General features: G+C 46.2%; 1 non-coding gene across 1 annotated transcript in view; it reads right to left on the reverse strand.

The window, feature by feature from the left end:
* Window positions 1-24,339, reverse strand: part of LOC148001990 (uncharacterized) — a 66,713-nt gene that overhangs the window by 18,728 nt on the left and 23,646 nt on the right. Inside the window, exons 2-3 of the transcript XR_015634182.1 lie at window positions 11,211-11,348; window positions 2,252-2,395 (exon numbers count right to left, since the gene is read on the reverse strand). This is a non-coding gene — a transcript (uncharacterized LOC148001990). The remainder of the gene's footprint in view (window positions 1-2,251; window positions 2,396-11,210; window positions 11,349-24,339) is intronic.

The following is a 24,339-nucleotide window of genomic DNA, read 5'->3' on the forward strand; positions in this document are numbered from 1 at the left end:
TGCACACCTGCAAGGACCTTAATCGGCATCTGTTTCTGCTCTGTCTCAGCACAACAGGAGCCACTGTAGAGCATAAGCCACATCTGAGTTAAAGATCACAGTCTGATTAGAATGTGGAAATTGTTAAGCAATGAAATGTTCTAGATCTTGTCCTATATTTACTTCCTTCATAGTTACTTATTATCAATGCCTATATGTTCCCTGATATCACTGTTGAGAAAGGTAGGCTGATTCCACAACAGGCTTCAACTTGACAATTAAGGAGACTAGGCCTAAATATCTGTTTCCATGAACTGGGCAATTCCAGGCCTCAGCAGTTAGCCTGAGGCAAGGACTAAGGGTCACCAGCAGTTTTCAGACCTGCCTGACAAATTTCCAGTCCTGACACTCCCATATAGTTGAGATGGACCTGACATTATCATAGAGGTCACTCTCTTAGTCAGATTCCTATTCCTCCACAAACATCAAGACCAAGAAGCAAGTTGGGGAGGAAAGAGTTTATTCGGCTTAAACTTCCACATTGCTGTTCATCACCAAAGGAAGCCAGGACTGAAACTCAAGCAGGTCAAGAAACAGGAGCTAGTGCAGAGGTCATGGAGGGATGTTACTTACTGCCTTCCCTCCCCTGGCTTGCTCAGCTTGCTCTCTTATAGAACCCAAGAACTCCTGCTGAGGGACAGCACCACCCACAATGGGCTGGATCCTCCCATCTTGATCACTAGTTGAGATCACTGCCCTGCATATTGGTCTCATGGAGACATTTCCTCAACTGATTCTCCTTTCTCTGTGATAACTTCAGCTTGTGTCAAGTTGACACACAAACCAGCCAGTACAGTCACCTACCCCAGGATTCCCTAATGTACTTTAAATCATGCCTGCAAACTCATTGGTAGTCTCTCTGACTTGCTAATGGGGGACTCCAGCATGCTGGATTTCTGCAGAATAACACACTCAATGAGTCTAGGTATCATTCTTTGGCAAGCCATGGGCCCTCATTCTTGTGACTATTATGTAAAATGTTTGAGATGTTGTAACTTAGATCACAACAACCCTAAAGGTGCAAATGTCATCTGACAGCATCTGAAACCTATACCAGAGATTTCCCTTCTGGGGTATTAGCCAACTTATCCTATATTTCCCTATTAATTCACTTAGTAAATTGATTCTAGACTGTCTTTTGTTTTATTATTATAAAAGATCATGTTACTATCCCCCTGGTGTCAGGTCCATAGGAAACTTCAGTTCCCCGAATCCCAAGGGGAAGTCCAATGAGCTCAGCCTGTGGCAGTTAGGTAAGAGTCAGCATTCCTCTGGAACTTGTGAAACTACCTTCTGTTCCTCTTACCCAGGAGAAGGGACACATGGGTACCTGTGGTTCACATTACCCTGTGAGAGATCCAGGCTTCTTCAATGTTACAGGTAACCAGGTATTATTGCACATTTCAGAGTCCATGCCAGCATACCAGCCTCCTGCGTTCACAGGCTCCCTGCCCCCAGCCAGTCAAATTCCTTACAACCCTGCTATTCTCCCTCTTTTCTCTGTTCTCTATGCTCCTGCAGAGAGTCTGGCCCTGTCCAGTCTGTTGGCAATGTTCAGTTTACAGCTTTCTTTTTCTGCTCTGGACTCTTCTAGATTCCTCTGTCTGCGCTCTTGCTCTCTCTCTCTCTCTCTCTCTCTCTCTCTCTCTCTCTCTCTTTCTCTCTCTCTCATCTTATATCCAGCAAGTTGAATCCACCTTTCTGGTCACATTTATTTGACTCTTAGCCCCTTGGATGCAAGACCTTTGCTTTGTGCCAACATGTGTTAAATGCATTATCTGAATACAGAGCTTAATACGAAATACATCAGTGTTAATGACATCATTGGTAATGTCTATACTGATCATATGTTAAATGATAATGCATTGACTAGAACCATGATGTATTCCTCAAATTTCGCTCATTTCTTTTGACCTATTATTTTTAAAATATAGGACTATTAGAAAATTTGAAATCACAAATGTGATTTGTATTTTATTTCCATTATGCATTGCTGGTCTAATATTTTCTTTTGCTTAACCTTTAAAAAAATGCCTTTTCATAGAAGAAAGTTATGTTTCTCCCCAGTGTCTTTCTGTTGTGGAGGAAAGGGATCCATGAAGCACTGGTGACATGGTTCCTTCCTCCAGTAGGCTTCTCTGCTTTAACAAGTGGCTCCCAAGCTGGTCCTGTTGCAGAGCCCTACTCATAAGGTTTTTGACTGGAGACTTACCCTAAAGCCACCAGCTAGCTAGCACACTGAATTAATGTCTCCATCTCCTGGCTCAGTGTTGCTGATGCATGCCATTTCTGCTGACTCTGGAGAGCAGAGCTGTCGGCGCCAGCACCGACACGGTACCGAGAATCGGGCGAAAGCCTACAGGATGAAAGAAACACACATACACACACACAGGTTATCGTGTCAATCCAGGAGTGGAAGAGAGGAAAAGAGAGAGAGAGAGAGTGGAAGAGCGGAAGGAAGAGTCAGACAATTCACACTGAAATCATCACTCACTGATTTCATGTAGAAAACCTGCCTTTAATAAAGCATTAAGTGATTGTAAAATTTGAGGACTAGTAGTATCTAAAAAAAAAAACGAAAACTTTTAATCAATTGTAAAACCACAAGCCACACATTGGCTATCAGTATAGGAATTGAAAGCTTGATTTTTAACATTTAAAAACAGTGGCAACAACACGTAATTTAATAGTCTGTGTTGAAGCTTGGGGAACTGAAGAGAATAAACAAGTGATCCAATCGTACATGTAGCCTTTTCATTAGATGAAACACCTATAAATACACTAAGCGCATTTTCTATGGGTTGCATGCACAAATGTACAGGAAATACAAAAGAATGCAAGGAGTAAAATTATCAATTTTGCCTGAAATTTGTATATGTAATAGGCCAAATATTAGTATTTTGTAATAACCAATTTGATTGCTGTTTGGAATAAGGTATGTTTCACCAGGTTTCTTTTTAAAATACTTCCATGACTCTAGCCTACAATTTTGTACTAATGACAAAAGCTTTATCTCCAATGAGGATAACAAAGTTAAGTCCTCTGGTAAGGTGAGGTACTTTGGCAATTAACATATCCTTAGAAGCTTAAAATTAGTTTCAAATATTCTTTTCTGGAGTAGTGTAACAGCTACTCCCCAAATATTAAAGCTCATTTTGAGAGCAAAGATTTGTAGTAAAAATTTCCATATACACTGAAAGATTCAAAGTTCTAACTTCTTACATTGAAGAAGCAAAAAAATTACATAATAAGGCTATTAGCCATTCTTTTGTAAAAATTTTTAATGATATCACTTTATGGGCTCTCTAAAATTATAAGCAAGCTCACAAAATAAAAACAATCGCCAGGATGTAAACAAACTGCATAAAAACAATCCTCTAAATCTGTCTTGAAATGGCGGTTGAAGTAAGCAAACAAGCTCTAATGCTCTCACAAGTTCTAAAACCTCATCAATCCTTCGTAAATCTTGTAACAATCTCTACCTGTTTGATTTTTTCTCAATTATAAATAAGTTTGAGTTAGTCAATGAAACACTGGCAATCCTTAATCACAATCCTTAAATTCTCCTTGTAACACCAGAGCACAACCACAAGGTCACCTGAGTTCTGAGTAGTGACTAGGCAGCTGTCCTTGGGGCAGTGGAATTAGCATTAAAATACAGATAACTTCAGGGCAAACCACAACTTTGGAAAGCAAAACTTAACCTCTAACAAACTAGTCTCCAAAATTCAGTCTCCAAAACACCGAGTCTATCCTTCATGCTACAAAGTTTTGAAAAGCTCTCAGGGAGAACTTTCCCTCGGGATGGAGACCCTCCAACTCCAAAGACCAGACCGAGACACCACAGGATGCAATCAGCAAGAGGATTTGGTTTATTGTCGGGATACACAGGCACAGGCACCTGCGGGCGCCTCAGTCACTAGGGGAACTGGCGCGCCCCACGGAACCAAGGATGGGCTTTTATAGGATTTTGGGGAGCAGAAGCAAGCATACAGAAGCAGATGCATGGTTACAGGGATATAATTGGTGGATTCTAATATGGCAAGGATTTAGCCCGGGAGCAAGTTTCCTAGCTACCTTCTTGAAACATAACGGCTGACTCGGCCCCCCAAGGGTTCAGCCCGGGGGCAAGTTTCTTAGCTACCTTTCTGGAACATAACAACTGACTCAGCCCCCCACCAGGGTGTGGGACCTCTCCCGGGGCTTTTTTTTCATTGTCAGGTGCTCAACCGCAGTCGTCCTGTTGCCAGGCCTTCAACCAAACACATCCTGCTTGGCAGCCGCTGTGTACTCAGTGTTCTAACCCTTTTCTGAACCAGTCATCTTAAATATAGCCTTGCAAAATGGCGTTACTGCTGCTAAGCTGGGGTCTTTCATTCCCCCATTTTTTTTTTGTTAACTTTGAGTGAAATCTTTCACTCGACTTGGTCAAGAAATTTCTGTCTGGTGGGGGCTTATTCCCCCACTGACTCTAGGCCACAAAAGGGCTAGGAGGAGCCACGTAGGAGTTTTAACTTTAAGGGGTTTGGAGTGCCATGTCTGGGGTGTAGTGTTGTGATTAGTCAATTCCTCAGACCGGACTGTCTTGACGTGTGGTGCGTGGATCTAAGTCGAGACTCCGTCTACCTTTAGGGCGGTCGGGGTAGTCAGGAGGACGGTGTAGGGTCCTTTCACCGTGGCTCGAGATTCTTGGTCTGGTGTCTGTGCACCCACACGGTGTCTCCAATCTGGAACGGGTGTGGCACCACCGGATGCTCAAGCTTGTCCTGGTAAGCAGCGGCCAAAGGTCTCCAGACGTCTCTCTGTACAATCTGTAGGGCCTGTAAATGGGCCCTCAGAGAAGGGCTGTCAGCAAAATCAGCAATGTTTGAATCAAAGAAATGGACAAATGGGGGTGGTGTTCCATATATTATTTCAAAAGGAGTTAGACCATGGGGGCCCGGGGTATTCCGGGCCCGATATAGAACTAGGGGAAGGAGGGCCACCCAATCCTTTGAGCCAGTTGCAAGCGTAAGTTTGGATAAAGTCTCCTTAATTGTTCTATTTATGTGTTCTACCTGACCTGAACTCTGGGGTCTATAGGCACAATGTAATTTCCAATCAATCCCCAGCAATTTGGCCACCAACTGACTTACTTGGGAGACGAAAGCGGGCCCGTTGTCCGACCCCAACGCTTGAGGCATGTCATACCTGGGAAAGATTTCCTCGAGGAGCTTCTTGGTGACCATTTTTGTAGTCTCGTGTTTTGTGGGGAAGGCTTCGACCCATCCTGAGAAGGTGTCTACAAACACTAGGAGATACTTGTACCTGGTTTAATTTCAGTAAAATCAATTTCTCAATGGATGTCGGGACGGTGTCCCCTAGGACGAACTCCTTGTCCAATCATGGTCTTTTCCGGGTTAACCTGAGTGCACGCTTTGTAACTCTCAGTCACCTTTTGTATCGCTTTGTCCCGATTCAAAAAACACAGATTTATCTCTTCCCAATCTAGTAAGGTTTTTATCTTCTTAAACCCCAATTGGGTTAATTTATGTAAAAAGGAGATCAATTCAAAAGTCCTTTGTAGACCCACTGTTTTAGTTGAGGGTGGTAGATGGCCCCCATTTTTTTTTTAGGAGCTCTATGTCCTCATGGGCGTAAACCCAACTGGTTTGTCCCACTGGTGGGGGCGTGGGTTGGTCTGGGCTATTTAAGGACAAGATTTGTTTGCTCATGGCCGCTTCTCGAGCCGTGGCATCGGCCAGCCGGTTTCTTCGTGCCTCTGGGTTGTGCCCTTTCTGGTGTCCTGGACAATGTACTCAGTCTTTTGGGCAAGAATAGGGCTTCTAAGAGGGCCAGAATTTTATCCTTATTTTTAATATCTTTATCTTTAGATGTGAGCAGCCCCCGCCTCCGGTAGATCTCCCCATGGATGTGTGCCGTGGCAAAGGCATAACGGCTGTCTGTATATATATTTAGCCTCTTACCTTTTGTCATCTTGAGCGCCTGAGTCAAGGCGATGAGTTCAGCCCGTTGTGCGGAGGTACCAGCAGGCAGGGCTTTCGCCCAAATCACTTTGTCCTTCGTAGTGACCGCAGCTCCAGCCTTTCGCTCTCCCTCTGTCAAGAAGCTGTTGTCATCCGTGTACCATGTGTGGTCAGCATTCTGAAGAGGCTGGTCCGATAGGTCCGGCCTGGTTCCATGTACTTCTGCGAGGATTTGTAGGCAGTCATGCTGTTCTGCCTCCTCTGGTAGAGGAAGCAAGGTGGCAGGATTGAGGGCGACTACGGGCCCAAACTGAACCCGTTCTGCATCCAGTAACAAGTCTTGGTGTGAGAATTAGAGAGCCAGCGGTCTGGGGGCTGTTTTACCAAGGCCTCCACTGCATGGGGTGCTAGGATGGTGAGTGGCTGTCCCAAAGTCAATTTTCTAGCATCCTTGATCAGGACAGCAATAGCAGCCACCATCCTTAGGCACGGTGGCCAGCCGGAGGCCACAGGGTCCAATTTCTTAGACAGGTAGGCCACAGGGCGTTTCCAGGGTCCCAACCTTTGTGTTAGGACCCCTTTAGCATACCCCTGTTTCTCATCGATGAACAGTTACTGAGCAAATTGTAAGGGTTTGGAACAGTCAGATGAATATCTTCTATCCTCTTGTTGACCTTTCTCAAGTCTTGTACTGGCCTATAATCTCCAGTGCCGGGTTTCTTAACAGGCAGAAGAGGCGTATTCTAAGGCGACCAGCAGGGGATTAGGATGCCTTGATCTAGAAGCCTCGTAATGTGAGGCCTTATACCTTGATAAGCTTCATGTGACAGGGGGTATTGTTTTATGGAGACTGGAGTTGTAATTAAGGGGGGCTGTTGGAGCGCCAACCCCATCCCACCAGTCTCTGCCCAAGCCAGTGTCCTGTCCCGGTTCATAGGGTTAGAACTTGAAGGGGAGTTCCGTGGGGGCCAGTTATTTGGGCCCCTCCTTCCTCAAAAGGAATTTGTGCTTTTAGTTTGGTGAGCAGATCACGGCCCAGCAGAGGGTACGGGCAGTCCGGAACATGTAAGAAGGAATGGGTCACCTTACCAGTAGCCAGCTGAACCCGGCGGTCCGTAGTCCATCGGTATTGTTTCTCACCAGTAGCTCTTTGTACCCAGGCTGTCCGGTCGCTGAGTTGTCCTGAAGCTCGGGTGAGGACTGAATGCTGGGCTCCTGTGTCTACCAGGAAAGTAACCGGCTGCCCCCCAACTTTAAGCGTTACCCTGGGCTCAGGGGGGGCTCCTGGTCCTGACCTCCCTAATCTTTATCTAGAGCCAAGAGGGAGGTTCGTGGTCGAGGCTTTCGGGGTCCGCCAGGCTTCTTGGGGCACTCTCTGGCCCAGTGCCCTTTCTCTTTGTAATAGGCACATTGATCTTTATCCAGCTTCAGCCCCTTTCGAGCTCCCCCCTATCTCCCTTCCTTTCTTAGCCCTGAACTACGGCGGCCAAGATTCGACTCAATTCTCTCTCTTATTAAAAATCTTTTCAGCTTCTTTAAGTAAATCCTGTAATGTATAGCCCTGCAAATTTTCTAACCTCTGTAACTTAGTCCTGATATCTGGAGCAGCCTGCCAGATGAAGGACATAGAGACACTCGTCATTTGTCATGGGTCATCTGGGTCATAGGGAGTGTACATACGGTAGGCCTCCTTAAGTCTCTCTAGAAAGGCGGAGGGAGTTTCCCCTGCTTCCTGTAATACCTGTTTTACCTGAGCCAAATTAGTAGGGCGTCGTATAGCCCCTCGGAGACCCGCTAGAAGCAACTGGCGTTAAAGGCGTAGGTGTCCCTTACCTTCAGCTGTATTAAAATCCCAGTTTGGTCCTCAGGCAGCTGGGTGGGACGCCCATCATCTCCCAGAACATGCTTTCTGGCCTCTAGGAACACTCTTTGTTTTTTTTTTTTTTTTTTGAGGTTAAGAGGGCCTGTAAGAGCTGTTGGCAGTCATCCCAAGTAGGCTGGTGGGTAAGTAAAACAGATTCTATTAGGTCGGTGAGTGCCACCGGATCTTTGGAGAAAGAAGGGTTGTGTTGTTTCCAATTGTAAATGTCAGCTGCTGAAAACGGCCAGTATTGGGTCTGGCCACCGGTTAAAGTCTGGGAGGTTGAATCTGGCATCACCTCGCGCTTATTGCGCAATCTCCCTGCGACAGGGGAAAAACCTTTATCAGACTGTGGCCCGGCAACTGATCTGGCCGGCGGCTCTGTCTCCTCCGTTTTAGCCGGGCCTGTCAGAGAGAAGATCTATGAGAGGGGAGTTTGGGTCTGCCGGGAGGACAGGTTTCTTAGAAGGCTCTGATTTCACAAAGGTAGAGAGAGGAAGACGTGGCCGGCAGACCGGGCGGGGCCGAGGGGACAGGCTGGGGCTTGAGGGGAGGCCAATTCAGGTCCACGAAGGGTTCCGCCCAGGAGGGGGGGTTTAAGGCGATACTCTCTCAAGTGATAATATAAGAAACCTGGTCAGGATGTCCGTGGACGACCCGATCTTTAACCTGTAAAATAATGATCTTATTAAATGTGCCATTCACTGGCCATCCCGCTCCAAAAGTGGGCCACTCGGATGTGCAGAGAGTCTGTCATTTTCCTTTTTTAACCTCGACGGACTGGTTGTGTGCCCGACCGTGGACGTCTTTCCAATGATCAAGACTGAGACTTAGGGGCGTTGTTAGGGACTGTCCCATGTTAGTTCTAAGGAAGATTAGAACACAGAGAAAACAAACAACACCAACAGTCAAACAAACAACAGACAGGCGTGCTGCACGGCTTTGGTACCAAACTGAAAGCAAAAAGTCAGATGGAGGTGGCAAAGGTCCGGGGCCCTCTGAAAGCCAAAAATACAGACAGAGGTGCCGTTAGTCCGGATCTTTCTCCTCTCCCAGATTGGGCCCCGAAAAGTCGGGCCCCAACACCCTTGGAACGTCTTCCAGGGCTGCGGGGCGAGAAGTCCGAGCTCGTCAGCTCCTTCTTCGTCCCGCCCAAATTCCAAACAACCTGGCTGAGCGCTCACAGAACAGACCTGGCTGAGCGCTCACAGAACAGACCTGGCTGAGCGCTCACAGAACCTGGCTGAGCGCTCAAAGAACAGACCTGGCTGAGCGCTCACAGAACCTGGCTGAGCGCTCACAGAACAGACCCGGCTGAGCGCTCACAGAACAGACCCGACTGAGCGCTCACAGAACCCGGCTGAGCGCTCACAGAACAGACCCGGCTGAGCGCCCACAGAACCTGGCTGAGCACTCACAGAACAGACCTGGCTGAGCGCTCACAGAACAGACAGAATAAGGCAGAAGGAGACAGAATCAGACAGACGCCGGCCGGCTTACCTCCCAGTGGGTGGTCGGTGGTCCCTGGGTGGAGGATCTCCTTTCCCGGCCAATGCACCAAATGAAAAGCTCTCAGGGAGAACTTTCCCTCGGGATGGAGACCCTCCAACTCCAAAGACCAGACCGAGACACCACAGGATGCAATCAGCAAGAGGATTTGGTTTATTGTCGGGATACACAGGCACAGGCACCTGCGGGCGCCTCAGTCACTCGGGGAACTGGCGCGCCCCACGGAACCAAGGATGGGCTTTTATAGGATTTTGGGGAGCAGAAGCAAGCATACAGAAGCAGATGCATGGTTACAGGGATATAATTGGTGGATTCTAATATGGCAAGGGTTTAGCCCGGGAGCAAGTTTCCTAGCTACCTTCTTGAAACATAACGGCTGACTCGGCCCCCCAAGGGTTCAGCCCGGGGGCAAGTTTCTTAGCTACCTTTCTGGAACATAACAACTGACTCAGCCCCCCACCAGGGTGTGGGACCTCTCCCGGGGCTTTTTTTTTCATTGTCAGGTGCTCAACCGAAGTCGTCCTGTTGCCAGGTCTTCAACCAAACACATCCTGCTTGGCAGCCGCTGTGTACTCAGTGTTCTAACCTTTTTCTGAACCAGTCATCTTAAATATAGCCTTGCAAAATGGCGTTACTGCTGCTAAGCTGGGGTCTTTCAGTTTGACTGCCAATTCCTACATATGAACGCACGATGGTGCGGTCTCCAATACCTCAACAAAGAGACATTGTCCTAAATTCTTTTAGAAGCCTGGTTTCTAGAGTACGAATTCTATAAAAATATTATCTCAATTTAGACCTGTTTCCCTAGGTTGGCTCATGCCACATGTTGTCCAGAATGACTCCATCCAAATTACCAGCTTTATGTCAACTTTCTGTCACCAATATTATACCTTTTTAATCATATCCAATAACTTAAAAGCCAATAGTCCATAACCAAGGCATGTAGAGCACATTTATACATTTAAAACCAATCAGAAACAAAATTGAAGTTGCTACACCTATCTTTAATATTTAGACCAAGCACCATTTTTACTTTTCTAGCTATGATTTTAAGAGAAGCACCTTGTCACCTGCTAAGTCTCATAATAAGTCAGGGATTTTTCTAAAAGAAACAACCATCCGCTCCCTTAACATAGAAGCTGAGGAGCTGTTGGTGCCTTTAAGATCAGCTCGTGGAGACGCTTAGCCCCCGGGCAGCTTCTCCAGCTGACCTATGCTCCAAGCTACAGGTGCAGGGCTCTAAAGGTCGATTGAAACTGCTTTTCACTCATTTGTTCCTTCTCAAAAGGAGTTAAAACCAAAACAAGGTGTGAACGATTGACAGATAAAGTTTTTACCATTTTTCCTTTTGAACATGAAACATAAAACATCTAAACAACGAGAAACAAAAACCACAGACATAAACTGACAGACATGGACAGCTTGGTGCACCAAGGACAGACAATAGACATAAAGGGAAAAAACTAGATGGTGTCCCACCGAAGGGACACACATATCCTACCTATGGAACCCAGAACCAGAAATAAGCATTTCTCCAATAGGAGCCAGCAGAGAGGCAGGACGTCTCCTGCTTTCCCTCTATTCGTAGGAGAGCTCTGAAAAGATTTTTCTCTTTCTCCAAAGCATCTGCGGAGAGTCCGGGAGGACTGTTTTTCCCAAACCCGTTCTCTCTCATGTCTAGGGTGTAAACTATCTCTAGTCAGGGTCCAAAGACTAAAATATAACTCTAACAGAACGCATATGCAAAAACACTTTACCATGACCTTGTCCCTTTTTTATGACAAGTTTTACTCAGGCTAGCCCAAATCATCCAGGCCTTTTCTGGCCCATCTTACCTCCAATCTGTCCCTTCTCCTATGCCGGCCAGGCTCCAGGGACGTCCCGTAGGTGGTACCCCCTTTCTTCTCCGATCTCGGTGGGACCTCCATTTGTCAGCGCCAGCACCGACACGGTACCGAGAATCGGGCGAAAGCCTACAGGATGAAAGAAACACACATACACACACACAGGTTATCGTGTCAAACCAGGAGAGGAAGAGAGGAAGAGAGAGAGAGAGAGAGAGAGAGAGAGGGGGGGGGGAGGAAGAGCGGAAGGAAGAGTGAGAGTGAGGAAAAAGAGTGAGAGACTCCTGTAGCTTTATTCACCACTTATATACCCAAGTCTCCAGGTAGAAAATAACTGGGAAGCACAGTGGGAAACCCTGGCTCGTGACTACCTGGCTCGTGACTTCGGTAACAAAAGACCAACTAGGAGACCTGAATTAATTAGGGAGAAATCCAAGAAGATCAGCCTAAATCTCAAGGATAAAGGCTGAGGAAGCAAAAGGCAGAAGTAAATTGACCACCACCCAGGTGTGGTCCAGGTGTGTCAGTTCCACATGCATCAGCCGGGCTCAGCAGAGGTCATGCAGTGGAGACACCGGGTGTTTACTACTTGGTCTTTTCTTCCTGTGTCATAAACACATGGGAGAGGCCTCTGTCCAACAATCCCATGACTTTTACTGTGGCCATGCAGTTACAAAGCAGCCAGGCCCAAATCCAATATGGCTCACTGCATCTCCCCCGTTATTCTTTTATAAAAGACCATTAGGTGGAAGTAGTGGTCTGAGAGAGATCAGACATGCCTCACAGAGTGCCCAGCTCGGCCATGGCGAGCCACTCTTGCAGTTAGGACTGCAACCCAATGGCTATGAATGAACTTATGCTGTAACACACCGTTCTGGGCTATACGTGTGTGTTTATTGGGGGAGAAACTGGGCAGAGGAGCATTTGACTGGCCCGTACATTTAAACGGGATGTAGCCACCTCTGTCTTAGGATCGACCTCTCAAACCCCAGCCTTATCCGTCATAGGATCACCTTGTCACCCCCAAGGTTCCTGTCTTAGATTAGTCAAGGGTCAGAGGAAGTTGCTCTTCCCTGAGGATAGCTACATTGGATCATCCTCTCATTCCTCTTACTTTACCCCAGGGGCGAAAGAGCAGGGGCCAGATGGCATTAATTTAAGAGATTGTGGAAGTTGAGCCTCTCCCGATAAGTACTGGGCACCTCATCTGGTTCTCCTCAGCTGCTACCACCAAGGGCTGTAGTCAAGCTGCTCCTATAATAAAATTTAGAATTCCCAATTGTTAGCAACTACTCCAGAAAGTTCACCCACTGTGCTTGCCTAACAATAGATTGGGGGAGGGTAACTCCAGACACTGCAGACACAATGGCTGCAGCAGTAATGGCTGCTACAATAGCAGCGAAAATGCCAAGGTCTTTCCCAGGACAGTTCAGGATCGGTCATTCTTCTCTGGAACAACCAGCAGACAATGGAACCATTTCTGAGATCTGCACAACCAGGGCAGAGTTCCCCAGTCCACAGCAGCTTCACACAGATGGCATTCCTGTGAAGCTACAGACTGCAAGATAACAACACCAGTCAAGGCAGCAAGAGTCACCAGGGGAATGAGGGGGGCAGGGGTAACAGCTGGAGTCCAGTCTTCTCCAGCAATCAGCAGTGCACAGAGGGTTGGAGCGCAGGCCGCAGTGGGACGGGACACAATGACTGCAGCAACGCCAGAATTTCTGTGATGACAAAAGATGAGGGGGAATCCTCCGTCTTCCTCTAAGGGCACAGGAATGACTCCAGGAACCCGAACCATGAGAGCTGAATCTTCATGCTCCCAGGATCAGCATGTCTCACCAGCCACTCAGGCAGCTGGCACACTCCTGTAGCATCCTGTAGAAAAAACACAAAGATTCCCTCTTCCCCATATAAAATACCTGGACAGGATCATGCCAATATGTGGATCTTTCTATTTCACCTAGGCAGAAGTATGCCTAGTTGTAGGGTGCCATAAACCTTGGCATTCAAATTTTAAAATTGAAATAAAAAGAGTATTATTTAGCATACAGGGATAACTCCCCCTTTTTATTTATTGAAATTTTGTTAAAATATTATTTATTAAAATAAGTCCTCGAGGATTAAATTGAGGACACTGAGTATTTATAAATTGACTTGTTTACCAAATTATTGTTTTGGTGATATAAAGAATGAGATTTTTTGACTAATTGTTTCTATGTAAGACCTATAATCTGCCTGGTATCATTGTCCTCCCTTGCTAAGGGGTCCAGGCAATCCAGTTTGAGTTCTTAAATGGCCTATAAAGGAACAGTACTTAGTGCTCTTAACCACTAAGCCATCTCTCCAGCCCCTCACCAGCTTTATTTGCCTAAACATAAGCATTAATTAGAAATGTCAAATCCTGTAAAAAAGGTCCAGATTTAGCCTTATTTAGAAATCCCTGAGTTGGCAGGGTGAGGCTGGGCATTGAAAGTAAGCAAATGGAGTCTTCCTCTTTTCGTGAGGGTGTGTTATCAACTCCATTACCATTTTCAAAGAGCTGGGTCTATGGTTTTGTTTAGTTCTCTGAGCCAGACCACTGAAAGGACAGTGAGTTGTCAGACAATTTACACTGAAATCATCACTCACTGATTTCATGTAGAAAACTTGCCTCTAGCAAAGTATTAAGTAATTGAAATCAATTGTAAACCACAAGCCACACATTGGCTATCTGTATATGAATTGAAAGCTTGATTTTTTAACATTTAAAAACAGTGGCTACAGGACATAATCTAATAATCTGTGCTGAAGCAGCAGAAACTCAAGAGAATAAACAAGTGATCCAATCATAAATGTAGCCTTTTCATTAGATGAAACACCTATAAATACAGTAAGCGCATTTTCTATGGGTTGCATGAACAATTTACAGTAAATCCAAAAGCATGCAAAGAGTAAAATTATCAATTTTGCCTGAAAAATTTGTATAAGTGATAGGCCAAATATCAGTATTTTGTAATAACCAATTTGATTGATGTTTGGAATAAGGTATGTTTCACCAGGTTTCTTTTTAAAATACTTCCATGACTCTAGCCTACAATTCTGTATTAACACAACTGAAGCTATATCTCCAATGAGGAAAACAAAGTTAAGTCCTCTGGTAAGGTGAGGTACTTTGGCAATTAACATATCCTTAGAAGCTTAAAATTAGTTTTAAATATTCTTTTCTGGAGTAGTGTAACAGCTATTCCCCAAATATTAAAGCTCATTTTGAGAGCAAAGATTTGTAGTAAAAATTTCCATATACACTGAAAGATTTAAAGTTCTAACTATTTACATTGAAGAAGCGACAAAATTACATAATACAAGGCTGTTAGCAATCCTCTAAATCTATCTTGAAATGGCGGTTGAAGTAAGCAAACAGGCTGTAATGCTCTCACAAGTTCTAAAACCTCATCAATCCTTCGTAAATCCTGTAACAATCTCTACCTGTTTGATTTTTTTCTCAACTATAAATAAGTTTGAGTTAGTCAATGTAACACTGGCAATCCTTAATCACAATCCTTAAATTCTCCTTGAAACACCAGAGCACAACCACAACTTTGGGAAGTCACCAGAGTTCTGAGTATGTGACTAGGCAGCTGTCCTTGGGGCAGTGGAATTAGCATTAAAATACAGATAACTTCAGGGCAAACCACAACTTTAGAAAGCAAAACTCAACCTCTAACAATCTAGTCTCCAAAATCCAGTCTCCAAAACACCGAGTCTATCCTTCATGCTACAAAGTTTGACTGCCAATTCCTACATATGAATGCACGATGGTGTGATCTCCAATACCTCAACAAAGAGACATTGTCCTAAATTCTTTTAGAAGCCTGGTTTCTAGAATAAGAGTTCCATAAAAATATTTTCTCAATTTAGACCTATTTCCCTAGGTTGGCTCAGGCTGCATGTTGTCTAGAATGACTTATCCAAATTACCAGCTTTATGTCAACTTTTTGGTACTGACATTATACCTTTTTAACCATATCCTATAACTTAAAAGCCAATAGTCCATAACCAAGGCATGTAGAGCATATTTAAACATTTAAAACCAATAAGAAACAAAATTGAAGTGGCTACACATATCTTTAATATTTAGACCAAGCACCATTTTTACTTTTTCTAGCTGTAATATTAAGAGATGCACCTTGTCACCTGCTAAGAATAAGTCAGGGATTTTTCTAAGAGAAACAACCATCCGCTCCCTTAACATAGAAGCTGAGGAGCTGCTGGCGCCTTTAAGATCAGCTCATGTAGACGCTCACCCCCGGGCAGCTTCTCCAGCTGACCTATGCTCCTAGCTACAGGTGCAGGGCTCTAAAGGCCGATTGAAACTGCTCTTTATTCATTTTTTCCTTTTTGAAACGAGTTAAAACCAAATCAAGATGTGAACGATTGACAGATAAAGTTTTTACCATTTTTTCTTTTGAACATGAAACATAAAACATTTAAACAAGAGAAACAAAAACCACAGACATAAACTGACAGACATGGACAGCTTGGTACACCAAGGACAGACAATAGACATAAAGGGAAAAAACTAGATGGTGTCCCACCGAAGGGACACACATATCCTACCTATGGAACCCAGAACCAGAAATAAGCATTTCTCCAATAGGAGCCAGCAGAGAGGTAGGACGTCTCCTGCTTTCCCTCTGTTCCTAGGAGAGCTCTGAAAAGGTTTTTCTCTTTCTCCAAAGCAACCTCGGAGAGTCCGGGAGGACTGTTTTTCCCAAACCCATTCTCTCTCATGTCTAGGGTGTAAACTATCTCTAGTCAGGGTCCAAAGACCAAAATATAACTCTAACAGAACGCATATGCAAAAACACTTTACCGTTACCTTGTGCCTTTTTTATGACAAGATTTACTGAGGCTAGCCCAAATCATCCTGGCCTTTTCTGGCCCATCTTACCCCAATCCGTCCCTTCTCCTATGCCGGCCGTGCTCCAGGGACGTCCCGTAGGTGGTACCCCCTTTCTTCTCCGATCTCGGTGGGACCTCCATTTGTCGGCGCCAGCACTGACACTGTACCGAGAATCGGGCGAAAGCCTACGGGATGAAAGAAACACACACACACACACACACAGGTTATCGTGTCAAGCCAGGAGAGGAAGAGAGAGGAAGATATATATATATACACACACACATATATATATATATATATATATATATATATATATATATATATATATTAGAGACAGAGACAGAGACAGAGACAGAGGAAGGGTTGAAGAGTGAGAGTGAGGAAGAAGAGTGAGAGTCTCTTGTAGCTTTATTCACCACTTATATACCCAAGTCTCCAGGTAGAAAATAACTGGGAAGCACAGTGGGAAACCCTGGCTCGTGACTACCTGGCTCATGACTTAGGTAACAAAAGACCAACTAGGAGACCTGAATTAATTAGGGAGAAATCCCAGAAGACCAGCCTAAATCTCAAGGATAAAGGCTGAGGAAGTAAAAGGCAGAAGTAAATTGACCACCACCAAGGTGTGGTCCAGGTGTGTCAGTTCCACATGCATCAGCCGGGCTCAGCAGAGGTCATGCAGTGGAGACACCGGGTGTTACTACTTGGTCTTTTCTTCCCGTGCCGTAAATACACGGGAGAGGCCTTGAAAGACCCCAGCTTAGCAGCAGTAATGCCATTTTGCAAGGCTGTACTTAAGATGACTGGTTCAGAGAAAGGTTAGAACACTGAGTACACAGCGGCTGCCAAGCAGGATGTGTTTGGTTGAAGGCCTGGCAACAGGACGACTGCGGTTGAGCACCTGACAATGAGAAAAGCCCCGGGAGAGGTCCCACACCCTGGTGGGGGGGCCGAGTCAGCCGTTATGTTTCAGGAAGGTAGCTAAGAAACTTGCCCCTGGGCTGAACCCTTGCCACATTAGAATCCACCAATTATATCCCTGTAACCATGCATCTGCTTCTGTATGCTTGCTTCTGCTCCCCAAAATCCTATAAAAAGCCCATCCTTGGTTCCGTGGGGCGCGCCAGTCCCCCGAGTGACTGAGGCGCCCTCAGGTGCCTGTGCCTGTGTATCCCGACAATAAACCAAATCCTCTTGCTGATTGCATCCTGTGGTGTCTCGGTCTGGTCATTAGAGTTGGAGGGTCTCCATCCCGAGGGAAAGTTCTCCCTGAGAGCTTTTCATTTGGTGCGTTGGCCAGGAAAGGAGATCCTCCACCCAGGGACCACCGACCACCCACTGGGAGGTAAGCCGGCCGGCGTCTGTCTGATTCTGTCTCGTTCTGCCTTATTCTGACTGTTCTGTGAGCACTCAGCCAGGTCTGTTCTGTGAGCGCTCAGCCAGGTTGTTTGGAATTTGGGCGGGACGAAGAAGGAGCTGAAGAGCTCGGACTTCTCGCCCCGCAGCCCTGGAAGACATTCCAAGGGTGTTAGGGGCCCGACTTTTCGGGGCCCAATCTGGGACTCTGGTTAGAGGAGGAGGATCCGGACTTACGGCACCTCTGTCTGTATTTTTGGCTTTCAGAGGGCCCCGGACCTTTGCCACCTCCATCTGACTTTTTGCTTTCAGTTTGGTACCAAAGCTGTGCAGCACGCCTGTCTGTTGTTTGTTTGACTGTTGGTGTTGTTTGTTTTCTCTGTGTCCTAATCTTCCTTAGAACTAACATGGGACAGTCTCTACCTTTGTGAAATCAGAGCCTTCTAAGAAACCTCTCCTCCCGGCAGATCCAAACTCCCCTCTCATAGATCTTCTCTCTGACAGGCCCGGCTGAAACGGAGGAGACAGAGCCGCCGGCGGGCCACAGTCTGATAAGGGTTTCTCCCCTGTCGCAGGGAGATTGCGCAATAAACGCTAGGTGATGCCAGATTCAACCTCCCAGACTTTCCCACTTAGACAGGGAACCGGTGGCCAGACCCAATACTGGCCGTTTTCAGCAGCTGACATTTACAATTGGAAACAACACAACCCTTCTTTCTCCAATGATCCGGTGGCACTCACCGACCTAATAGAATCTGTTTTACTTACCCACCAGCCTACTTGGGATGACTGCCAACAGCTCTTACAGGCCCTCTTAACCTCAGAAGAAAAACAAAGAGTGTTCCTAGAGGCCAGAAAGCATGTTCTGGGAGATGATGGGTGTCCCACCCAGCTGCCTGAGGAAATTGATGCTACATTCCCACTTAAGAGACCAAACTGGGATTTTAATACAGCTGAAGGTAAGGGACACCTACGCCTTTATCGCCAGTTGCTTCTAGCGGGTCTCCGAGGGGCTATACAACGCCCTACTAATTTGGCTCAGGTAAAACAGGTATTACAGGAAGACTAAGTTACAGAGGTTAAAAAATTTACAGGGCTATACATTACAGGATTTACTTAAAGAAGCTGAAAGAAAAAGAAGATAGAGTTCGCAGAGAGAGGGAAGAGAGAGAATTGAGTCGAATCTTGGCCGCCGTAGTTCAGGGCCAAGAAAGGAAGGGAGATAGGGGGGAGCTCGAAAGGGGCTGAAGCTGGATAAAGATCAATGTGCCTATTGCAAAGAGAAAGGGCACTGGGCCAGAGAGTGCCCCAAGAAGCCTGGCGGACCCCGAAAGCCTCGACCACGAACCTCCCTCTTGGCTCTAGATAAAGATTAGGGAGGTCAGGGCCAGGAGCCCCCCCCCCTGAGCCCAGGGTAACGCTTAAAGTTGGGGGGCAGCCGGTTACTTTCCTGGTAGACACAGGAGCCCAGCATTCAGTCCTCACCCGAGCTTCAGGACAACTCAGCGACCGGACAGCCTGGGTACAAGGAGCTACTGGTGAGAAACAATACCGATGGACTACGGACCGCCGGGTTCAGCTGGCTAACGGTAAGGTGACCCATTCCTTTTTACATGTTCCGGACTGCCCGTACCCTCTGCTGGGCCGTGACCTGCTCACCAAACTAAAAGCACAAATTCATTTTGAGGAAGGAGGGGCCCAAATAACTGGCCCCCACAGAACTCCCCTTCAAGTTCTAACCCTACAATTAGAGGATGAATATAGACTATATGAACCGGGACAGGACAAGCCACAATCCCTAGAAATAGACACTTGGGTCACGAATTTTCCACTGGCTTGGGCAGAGACTGGTGGGATGGGGTTGGCGCTCCAACAGCCCCCCTTAATTCCAGTCTCCATAAAACAATACCCCCTGTCACATGAAGCTTATCAAGGTATAAGGCCTCACATTACGAGGCTTCTGGATCAAGGCATCCTAGTCCCCTGCCGGTCGCCTTGGAATACGCCTCTTCTGCCTGTTAAGAAACACGGCACTGGAGATTATAGGCCAGTACAAGACTTGAGAGAGGTCAACAAGAGGGTAGAAGATATTCATCCGACTGTTCCAAAACCCTTACAATTTGCTCAGTAACTGTTCATCGATGAGAAACAGGGGTATGCTAAAGGGGTCCTAACACAAAGGTTGGGACCCTGGAAACGCCCTGTGGCCTACCTGTCTAAGAAATTAGACCCTGTGGCTTCCGGCTGGCCACCGTGCCTAAAGATGGTGGCTGCTATTGCTGTCCTGATCAAGGACACTAGAAAATTGACTTTGGGACAGCCACTCACCATCCTAACACCCCACGCAGTGGAGGCCTTGGTAAAGCAGCCCCCAGACCGCTGGCTCTCTAATTCTCGCATGACCCACTACCAAGCCTTGTTACTGGATGCAGAACGGGTTCAGTTTGGGCCCGTAGTCGCCCTCAATCCTGCCACCTTGCTTCCTCTACCAGAGGAGGCAGAACAGCATGACTGCCTACAAATCCTCGCAGAAGTACATGGAACCAGGCCGGACCTATCGGACCAGCCTCTTCAGAATGCTGACCACACATGGTACACGGATGGCAACAGCTTCTTGGCAGAGGGAGAGCAAAAGGTTGGAGCTGCGGTCACTACGGAGGACAAAGTGATTTGGGCGAAAGCCCTGCCTGCTGGTACCTCCGCACAACGGGCTGAACTCATCGCCTTGACTCAGGCGCTCAAGACGGCAAAAGGTAAGAGGCTAAATATATATACAGACAGCCGTTATGCCTTTGCCACGGCACACATCCACGGGGAGATCTACCGGAGGCGGGGGCTGCTCACATCTGAGGATAAAGATATTAAAAATAAGGCTGAAATTCTGGCCCTCTTAGAAGCCCTATTCTTGCCCAAAAGACTGAGTATTATGCATTGTCCAGGACACCAGAAAGGGCATAACCCAGAGGCACGAGGAAACCGGCTGGCCGATGCCACGGCGCGAGAAGCGGCCATGAGCAAACAAATCTTGTCCTTAAATAGCCCAGACCAACCCACGCCCCCACCAGTGGGACAAACCAGTTGGGTTTATGCCCATGAGGACATAGAGCTCCTAAAAAAAATGGGGGCCATCTACCACCCTCAACTAAAACAGTGGGTCTACAAAGAAAAGACAGTTATGCCAATAAAAATGACTTTTGAATTGATCTCCTTTCTACATAAATTAACCCATTTGGGGTTTAAGAAGATGAAAACCTTACTAGATCGAGAAGAGATAAATCTGTGTTTTTTAAATCGGGACAAAGAGATACAAAAGGTGACTGAGAGTTGCAAAGCGTGCGCTCAGGTTAACCCGAGAAGGACCATGATTGGACAAGGAGTTCGTCCTAGGGGACACCGTCCCGACATCCATTGAGAAATTGATTTTACTGAAATTAAACCAGGTATATATGGATACAAGTATCTCCTACTGTTTGTAGACACCTTCTCAGGATGGGTCGAAGCCTTCCCCACAAAGCACGAGACTGCAAAAATGGTCACCAAGAAGCTCCTCGAGGAAATCTTTCTCAGGTATGGCATGCCTCAAGCATTGGGGTCGGACAACGGGCCCGCTTTCGTCTCCCAAGTAAGTCAGTTGGTGGCCAAATTGCTGGGGATTGAATGGAAATTACATTGTGCCTATAGACCCCAGAGTTCAGGTCAGGTAGAACGCATGAATAAAACAATTAAGGAGACTTTATCCAAACTTACGCTTGCAACTGGCTCAAAGGATTGGGTGGCCCTCCTTCCCCTAGTTCTATATCGGGCCCGGAATACCCCGGGCCCCCATGGTCTAACTCCTTTTGAAATAATGTATGGAGCACCACCCCCATTTGTCCATTTCTTTGATTCAAACATTGCTGATTTTGCTGACAGCCCTTCTCTGAGGGCCCATTTACAGGCCCTACAGATTGTGCAGAGAGACGTCTGGAGACCTTTGGCCGCTGCTTACCAGGACAAGCTTGAGCATCCGGTGGTGCCACACCCGTTCCAGATTGGAGACACCGTGTGGGTACGCAGACACCAGACCCTCTACAACACCACTCAGAAGATTCCCATCGGGAACTACTTCCTGCAAGCCCCAAAAGGCACATACTGGGCCTACAATACCGGACTAACACCCTGCATCTCAGCCACAGTCCTCAACCAATCCTCTGACTATTGTGTATTAATAGAAATTTGGCCCAAAGTCACCTACCATGAATCCGAGTATATATACTCGTTTTTCGAGAGACAGACTCGTTTCCGACAAGAGCCTGCCACCCTGACTTTAGCTTTACTCCTAGGAGGAATCACCTTGGGGGGAGTGGCCGCGGGTATAGGGACCGGGACCACTGCACTCATTGAAACTGGCCATTTCCGTCAGTTACAAGCAGCCATGAATGCAGATCTTAAAGCTATAGAAGAGTCTGTGAATACATTAGAAAAGTCCTTAACATCGTTGTCTGAAGTGGTCCTCCAAAATAGACGAGGGCTAGATATGTTGTTCCTCCGCGAGGGTAGATTATGTGCTGCTCTAAAAGAAGAGTGCTGTTTCTATACAGACCATACTAAAATAGTAAGAGATAATATGGCTAAGCTTCGAGAACGCCTGGCCCAAAGACAAAAACTGTTTGATTCCCAACAGGGATGGTTCGAGGGGTGGTTTAACCGATCCCCTTGGTTTCCTACCCTCCTGTCTACCCTGATGGGACCCCTACTTATTCTTCTCCTCATTCTTCTTTTTGGACCCTGCATCCTTAATAGGCTGGTACAGTTCATGAGGGATAGACTTTCAATCATTCAGACCCTCGTACTGACGCAGCAATACCATAGGCTGAGACAACAAGAGACAGAAATTTCTTGACCAAGTCGAGTGAAAGATTTCACTCAAAGTTAACAAAAAAAAAATGGGGGAATGAAAGACCCCAGCTTAGCAGCAGTAACGCCATTTTGCAAGGCTGTACTTAAGATGACTGGTTCAGAGAAAGGTTAGAACACTGATTACACAGCGGCTGCCAAGCAGGATGTGTTTGGTTGAAGGCCTGGCAACAGGACGACTGCGGTTGAGCACCTGACAATGAGAAAAGCCCCGGGAGAGGTCCCACACCCTGGTGGGGGGGCCGAGTCAGCCGTTATGTTTCAGGAAGGTAGCTAAGAAACTTGCCCCTGGGCTGAACCCTTGCCACATTAGAATCCACCAATTATATCCCTGTAACCATGCATCTGCTTCTGTATGCTTGCTTCTGCTCCCCAAAATCCTATAAAAGCCCATCCTTGGTTCCGTGGGGCGCGCCAGTCCCCCGAGTGACTGAAGCGCCCTCAGGTGCCTGTGCCTGTGTATCCCGACAATAAACCAAATCCTCTTGCTGATTGCATCCTGTGGTGTCTCGGTCTGGTCATTAGAGTTAGAGGGTCTCCATCCCGAGGGAAAGTTCTCCCTGAGAGCTTTTCAGCCTCTGTCCAACAATCCCATGACTTCTTAACTGTGGCCAAGCAGTTACAAAGCGGCCAGACCCAAATCCAATATGGCACTACATGTTCCCACACCTCGGTACATTTTGCTCTCTTTTACAAACCCATATTTGTAATCTCCCGTGTATCTTACTTTCTTCTGAGCATGTCTCTTTCTCTTAAGCTTCATGATTATATCTATAATAAAAAATATCTTTAATAAAAGGCTCCAACTCTTCTGATAAACTGTTTAATCCCAAAATTCTTTTCAATATTGAAGCTGGGAATCCTGGATTGTCCTTAGTCAAAGTTCCTAAAATTCCCAGGGAACTCATCAAGTTGCCAAGGTCAGCAGAATGGAGTTGTGTCTCTTTTCCTTCAATGCTGAGGTGTGCTGGCATTTGAGAAGCGGCTTTCGTTGAGAAGTTAGTTCCCTTAGTATACCTGAGGAAAAGGACCAACCTCATCCTGTCAGACACAGGGACACAGAGGAGAAAACTACTTACTAAATTTGATACAATCCTTCCTAAATTCCCCATTGGATCCCACTTATTCCTTTATCATCTGATGTAAGCTGACCTCATGCCTGTCCACTCTTTATCAAAATGGTGTCTACAAAACAATACAAGCAAAACAAAAAAAAAAAAAAAAAACAACAACAACACATTTGCTGGGGCCTCCTGCATTAGCCCTTATTCAAGAAAATTCCTCCACAGACTTCTGTATAGCCACGTTTAAGGGGAGAATTTTTCAACAGAAGTTCCTTCTTACCTGTTGATCCTGGTTTTTGCCAAGGTGACCAAAAAGAAAAAATAAATCTAACCGGACAATCTGTAAGCAGCTGCATCAAGGGAGGGGTTCCTAGAATGTATAAGTACATCAATTCATCGAAGGGATAGTTATTTCTTGTATCCTTTTAAGGTCTTTAGATGACTTATGTTTCAAGGTTATAGTTTTTGAAGTTTGTTTTCTGTCCATTTGATTGACAAATCCATCTGAATTAATTTGATGGGAGGAGCCTATGCTATGTATCTATATTATAGGCCTTGAATAATTCAGACTGTCATGTTTCCACTCAGAGACAGAAATATAATTCATATCTTATTCTTTTGACCAAAAACCATGTAATGGACTGGAGCGATAGCTTGGTGATTAAGAGGCCCAGTTGCTCATCCACAGCACCCAAGTTGAAGTCTCAGCACCCACTTCATGACTCATAACCATTTGCAGGGTATAAAAACACCTAAATGAAATGTAAAAAACAATGTTATTGATCTTGGTGACACACATACCTTAATCTCAGCATTTGGAAGGCAGAAGCCCAAAGATCTCTGTGAGATTTAGGTCAGCCTAGTCTACAGAGTGAGTCCCTGGATAGCCAGGGCTGCACAGTAAAACCTTGTTCCAAAT

Source organism: Rattus norvegicus, chromosome 12 (assembly GCF_021556685.1).
Source record: "Rattus norvegicus strain SHRSP/BbbUtx chromosome 12, alternate assembly SHRSP_T2T, whole genome shotgun sequence".
NCBI lineage: Eukaryota > Metazoa > Chordata > Mammalia > Rodentia > Muridae > Rattus > Rattus norvegicus.